This window comes from Schistocerca cancellata, chromosome 4 (genome assembly GCF_023864275.1).
Source record: "Schistocerca cancellata isolate TAMUIC-IGC-003103 chromosome 4, iqSchCanc2.1, whole genome shotgun sequence".
Classification (NCBI taxonomy): Eukaryota; Metazoa; Arthropoda; class Insecta; order Orthoptera; family Acrididae; genus Schistocerca; species Schistocerca cancellata.
The window spans coordinates 522,699,787-522,706,384 of NC_064629.1; the positions used below are offsets into that span (position 1 = coordinate 522,699,787).

General features: G+C 39.1%; 1 protein-coding gene across 1 annotated transcript in view; it reads right to left on the reverse strand.

Annotated features, from left to right (window-relative positions):
* The window catches only part of LOC126183294 (activator of 90 kDa heat shock protein ATPase homolog 1), a 93,889-nt gene extending 88,704 nt beyond the window's left edge, over nt 1-5,185 (reverse strand). The window contains exon 1 of the mRNA XM_049925133.1: nt 4,980-5,185. The gene's annotated coding sequence lies outside the window, so the exon portion shown is untranslated. The remainder of the gene's footprint in view (nt 1-4,979) is intronic.
* Between the last annotated feature and the right edge of the window lie 1,413 nt (nt 5,186-6,598).

Sequence of the window (6,598 nt, forward strand, 5' to 3'; positions counted from 1 at the left end):
GCGCAGCCGTCAGCAGATGGCGATGGCTGAACCGGCAGTGTCCAATTCTTAACCGGGCTAAAACGACCTCCTCCCGCCGAGAAGGGCGTGAGGAGGACGTCCAAGCCACGGGAAGAGGTTTTAAGGCCCGAAGCTTGTTGTCGGTAAGTGCAGCCCAATCGGCATGCCACAGATCACACTGCCACCACAACCTACATTCTAAAAATTATACAAATGCAAAATAATTTATTTCTTATTTCTGTACTCTTCACATAGCACAACATCACACCATAGGACAAAGCCAACATGCATTATTGGTAGATTTAGTTGACTAACACTCGCCATCGATGAACTTAAAATGTCACTGCCAAAAACGACATATCACAATTCACATTAACATTTCATAGAATTTTGCAACAACAATGAAATTCAGCACCTGCAGTTGCTGTACCACTCCCAGTCAAAGAGCAAACCAAACATACCAGACTTTCAAAAAACATCCAACTGTGGGTGGTTCAAATGGCTCTGAGCACTATGGGACTTAACTGCTGAGGTCATCAGTCCCCTAGAACTTAGAACTACTTAAACCTAACTAACCTAAGGACATCACACACACCCATGCCCGAGGCAGGATTCGAACCTGCGACCGTAGCGGTCACGCGGTTCGAAATTGTAGCGCCTAGAACCGCTCGGCCACTCCGGCCAGCAACTGTGGGTGGAATTGGCTGTGGGTGAGACATTCTAGTGAGTATAGAAGCTATTTTTGAGCCTATAATACAACAGCAATTAGAAAGCACCCCCACATTCTGGATGTGGAGAATTAACACATTCAGTGTCTTCATGGAACACCTTACGATTTCCAGCCGCCAGATACTGCCACCGTGCAGTCTGCCCACACCAGATCCTGCTATGTCCCATCAAATGAACTAGCTTTTCAACCCCACCACTATGGATCATTGCGTAACATCTATTCCAGGTATCTAGACAACCACCCACGTAAGCAAGCCAAATCAGCCCAGTCCCCACACAGATGTAGAACAACCTTACAGGCAATTCACATAGATCCCAAACATTTCAAACAGCACATATCCAACACAAATTGTCTAGGCACAGACCAGGTTGGGTCCAGCCACATGCAGCAATTTTGGGGGTGGGAGGAATCTTTTTCTCTTGTCTGACAACAATCTGGCTGTATGCAAGAACACACTATCCTTGTCAAACTCTTTCAATTTTGGATTTCCCACTATATAATGATGATTTGTGTAACCTGAAGCACTGAGCGTGTGTTCTTCAGTATAGTAACACAGACTGAACCAATGTCTTGTTTCTCAATACATATTATTACATATCTGTTTGAACCATGTCAAATTTTTCACAAATGCCAATTAATACAAGTTATTCTCTACTTTATACTCACTAACTTATTCCACAATTGTGTTTACAATTTTGAAATGAACCACTAAGCTACAGCAAACACATTCATTGGTTTAATTAAAATCCAGTGCTGTTCCTATGTGGCTAGTAATAATTGTAATGAAAATTTTCAACATTATGGAGGAAGGGACATATAAACATAGTTTTTATCCACACCTTGTCTGCTTACTTTCTCATTAAGTACAACAATTAAAGCAATGATCCTGTTTTGAGACATTTTCTTCCTACATAGAAATTCTGTGTGTAATTATGAAAGTTGACTATGTATTACTTTACCTCTACCTTTAGTCTTCCCTACTGAAACACCATCACCACATAACTTTTCTGTCTCTGTTCCTTGAACGGCTTTATACGCCTCAACTGGCATTTCCTTCATAATCAATGATTAACTATCTGTATTCCTGGTTCACATATGAATACTTACTGCAATATCTGCCCTCTTATGTACATATGAAGTGTACCCTACAAAAGCTCTGTATGTATTCTTTCTTGGATTGACTGAAGTTTACAGTACAGTACCACTTGGCTTCTTTGATCCAAGACTTAACGGTTGTGTTATTTGCTATCATGACGGCACAGTGCACTTGAAATGGATTGTGGCATGAGAGTTTAGGGTGGCATTCTAGTGGCGGATGTTTCTAAATTGATTCATAGTGATATTAGTGATTCAATGGACTCCACAAGTGCTATTTGTTAGAATACTGGAAGAGCTTGTGGCAGTTAGGTAATGAGTTATTTTATTTTGATGTTGGCCGCTATGGGGAATTTATAGGTTGGAATTGTTAATGCAGTGTATAGTTTATGGTTGGAGGTTTAATTAATTAATTAATTTTTTTTTTTTTTTGTAACAGATATGAGATATTTCATAAAAAGGTCCCTGCATGCAGCAGTGGGGGACAAAATGTTTACCACATCTAAATTCCTAGGGTTATTTGGTTTAACTGCAGAGTTTGTTACGTGTTAAGATTGTGGAAAAGATACAGGACTTACCAAAGTTGCTGCAACTCTGCCAAGAGACCACTGGCATTGCCAGCAGGATAATATTTGGCATTATACCCAAGGACGGTGGGGGAGCAGGGGGGGGGGGGGGCGGCACATGGGGGCTGAGGGGTTCATGGATTAGAAAGTTTAGACCAGATATTCAAGATACTGTGTTGTTTATTATATATTTTTGTTGTTCCTAGATTTGCATGTCAGCTGACCTTGTTTGATACATTGATTTTATGGTTTGATTTTTTAAATAGTGATACATCTATGTATGATATGTGTGTAGATGCCTTTGTGTTTCTTGTATAACAAAACTGGTGTTAATGCAAAATTTTTATGAATTCCTAGGTTGTGATGTTAACTGTCAGTTACTGGGTTCGATTGCAAATAGTAGGTATCAGATTTTGTTCCCTACATTGGTTCGTTTGAGCTACACAGATCAAGGGAATTTGTGGTTGAGCTATAGGTCAAGGAAAATTTCCAATACCTACTGGTTTATTATGGTTTCAGCAATTGTTCAAATTTTTGTTTGCTTTATTATTGTGCTAGTATTTATGTTGGTACTTCTTAATTGTTAGTATTGTCTTATATTTAGTTTATCCTCATCCAAAACCACCAAATTTCAATAGTTGTCCCACTTGTTTCATTGTTTTTCTGCAGTCTCAGGTAGCACCTGAAGAAGACAGCAAGGCACGCTGTTGAAATATCGTGCGAGAACGACGCGAACATCCGGCTGGATTCCCGAATATCCAAGATGTTTTTCGTACTACTTATGTCCTGTTCACATGTGTAATTAGTGATATCACAGTCCCCATTTTGTACACACTTTAAATAGCAGTGTCCACCATCCTGATGTCATAGGTCAAACTTGATATGTGGTAGGGCTAGTGCAATCTTCGGTTTTGCCCTTTTTCCCATGCTTTTCAAATTGTCATTGCATCAACTTTCATCCTCTCATACGTTTCCTAATAGTTTTGTTTACTTCTGGATAATATTGTATAAAATCCCTAATATCATGACTAAGCGTGAATGCTCTGTGGTTAAGACACTGGACTCTTCATTCTAGAGGATGGTAGTTCAAATCTCTATATGACCAATCAGATTCAGATTTTCTGTGGTTTGCTTAAATCATTCATGGCAAACGCCAGACTGGTACTTTTGCAAAAAAACACAAATTTCCTTCCCAATTCAAGCTCATTGTAACCTTCCTCCTTTCAATTATCAGTTACATTAAACTTTCACTTACACTTTAATCAAATCATTTTCTCTGTCAGATCTTTCCTGTTACTTTCCCCCTAAATGTGTTGCCACTGGTTAAATTACATTTACTAAATTTTTCTTTTATCCACCACACATCTGCTGAATATTAATTTTCTAAAGTCCTTAATTGTAGCTAGTATATTGCCCTTTCATATAGAGGGAGCTGAAATCGTTTATGAACTTTGTAGTGGTGTTTAAATTGTCAACAGAATGTGAGGATGTTACTGCACATACCTCAATCATCTTCGTACAAAATTGATTTTTTTTTAAAGTTACTTCAATATATGTAATAAAAATCTTTGTCCCAATTTTAATTCTATTTTATCACTTCTCACGGTTCTTGCATTAACCCTTCTATATCCCAATTGATCTTACTTAAACTTTTAATTCCACAGTTAGGCCTACAAATTCTGGTTCTAACCCTTGTCCATCACACACCAACTTGACAAACAAAATCAATGCAGCATATATTCTAGTCAAAGCAAGAGATTTTGATCATCCTCATTAATGTCCCTCTAAATCCCAAAGTTTATTAACCATAGTAATTAGTCGAAATTACTCATGTAACTAGCAAATGCCTTGAAGCTCATAATTTCAACAAATTTAACAGGCTTAGCTCAACCAAGTCGTTCATCGTATCACTTCACTTCATAACTTTACCTGCGGATTAAATTTCACAACTTACACATCAAAGGTGTATACGTGAGTCTTCTCGGCAACATGATTACCTCCTTGGTTTTGTGGAAATGATCTTAAGTAATGTAAATCAGAACTTTTCCGCGCAAACTTTCAGTCTCACATTCAAGAACTAAGTGCCGCCAACAAAGACATCGTATGCTACTCTCTCTTGCAAGTCAATCAAAATTTAATTTTACCGCTTTGTGCAAGACCAATGTACGAAATATTATGTTTACGACCTCTTCCGCATTTCCTGAAGTTATCGTTCGTGCATTAGAGAATTGGCTTACCGTGCCGTAGCACAACCATTTTATAAGAACACAGTCGCGATATAGTCTACTGTTGATACCATTTTCTAGAAAATGTTGAGGCACAGAATCAGGACCACACTTCGGACACAAATGATCACATGAATCGCAGTTACGCACTACATCTTTAACGATCGTGAATAACTGACAGCTCATTTCTATTAGTTCCATTTTATCGCTTCTAAAGTTTCATCAGCTACTGAGTTCACGTCACAGACGTATTTTCACTCTTCTCGGCCTTGCTGCCAATTAAAGTACTATCTAAGAAGCATCTCCTGCGTCTGGAAAATAAAGTTAGGTCATAAGAATACTTCTGAACTATCGTCTACATACCGAGTGACCGGTAGACGCTGAGAGGGTCCTCGAAAATTAAGAATTAGATGGTGACACAATCTATATCACAGTCTGTACAGCAAACAACGAAACTCCTTCAAAAATTATTTTCGCTAAACTACTGACTTCAATCAGACTTTAGTACTAATTTAACAATCACACCCGCATCTCGCAACTTCTGGAAACACAAGCTTAAATTCCAAAGATCTTCGTTCTGGAGAGAAATATGTTGCCAACTTCATCATGTGAAGTAGTATTGGCACTTGCTATCCCTATGAGAAGTTGCTGCATCATGTTTTCAATGTTCCCATGAGTGGACAGCTGCAATATTTCTTTTCTGTGCTTGCTGCCTGTTATCAATGTTCTAATTGCAATCTGTAATGGGTGACTATGAATTAAAAGATATAAAATAGTACCAATAAATCACTTTACCTATGAAAACAACTGGTCTATAAATTAAAATTAAAACATTTGTGGTAAGTACTGAGTTGCTGCCTCGTAATATAGCTATTCTCAATAAATCCCTAATCATAAGATCAAGTTGTTAAACCAGTCTTCTCCACTGTCACAGTATCAGTAATTTGGTGTGTGTAGGGGGGAGAGTTTTTTGCTGATGTTACATTCCACTCATGGGGGCTTTCTAGCAGGAGTGAACCGATTAAATAACTCAATTTACTTCCACTTACTTTCATTTAATTTGTAGAGGTATTTGATTCAATTAAAACATGTAAGTAATTATGACACCTTAAACATATTAATTTAAGAAGTTTGTAACCTGTAAAATATGAATAATACTAGCAACATGTTATATGTGAACCTATAATTTAATTCCTTTTCTTATAAAATAAATTTTGTTTTATTTATTTTGGAAAACATGTAATTGTAAATTTTGTAAAATATGAGTAATTGCAATAATTCAAAAAATATTAAATAAATAAATTGTGGTTGTACACCAATCTGCTGGAAAGAGTGTACTGCAAGTTCTCAAGCAGTCTTCTCCACCTCCTTAGGGTGCAAGCTGGTGAGGCTGCAATGCCTTCTCAGATCTCAACATCACCAGTGAACTGAGATAGAAGAAGACGAACTTGGCACTGGTCGAGAGCACAAAGAAGCGATGGAGGCGACTAAGACATGGGAGGACCACTGCTTCATCCTTGGCGAAGAGCAAGGTGAACCAGCAACAGCCTTCTCTCCAGTGCAGCCACAGCAGCCTTCTATCCAGTGCAGCCAGAGGCCCCCACTACCAGTGAGAGTGGTGGGGAGGGAAGCCAGCTGTGGGGTGGAGATAGAAGGCAGTCACCGTCAGTGGGCAGAGAATAATAAGACATTGTGGTGGTGCAGTGATGAGTAGCAGAGACAATGACCAATGCACCAACATTGACACTGGACTAGAGGAAGCAGAGTCATGCTTTAGAATAACACTCCTTGCTGAGATGGAGGCCACCAGTCTCCTATTGTGGGAGGCCTACCATCAGTGGCCACAAATGGGAGCGAGGGCAGTGCAGACAGGCATGCACAGCAGTCTTGATGGCCTCCCAGAACGAGGCCAATGTGATGCACAATCAGGCGATGCAAACATCCCAACCAAAGCCCCACCTGAGCATGATGATAAACCTTGC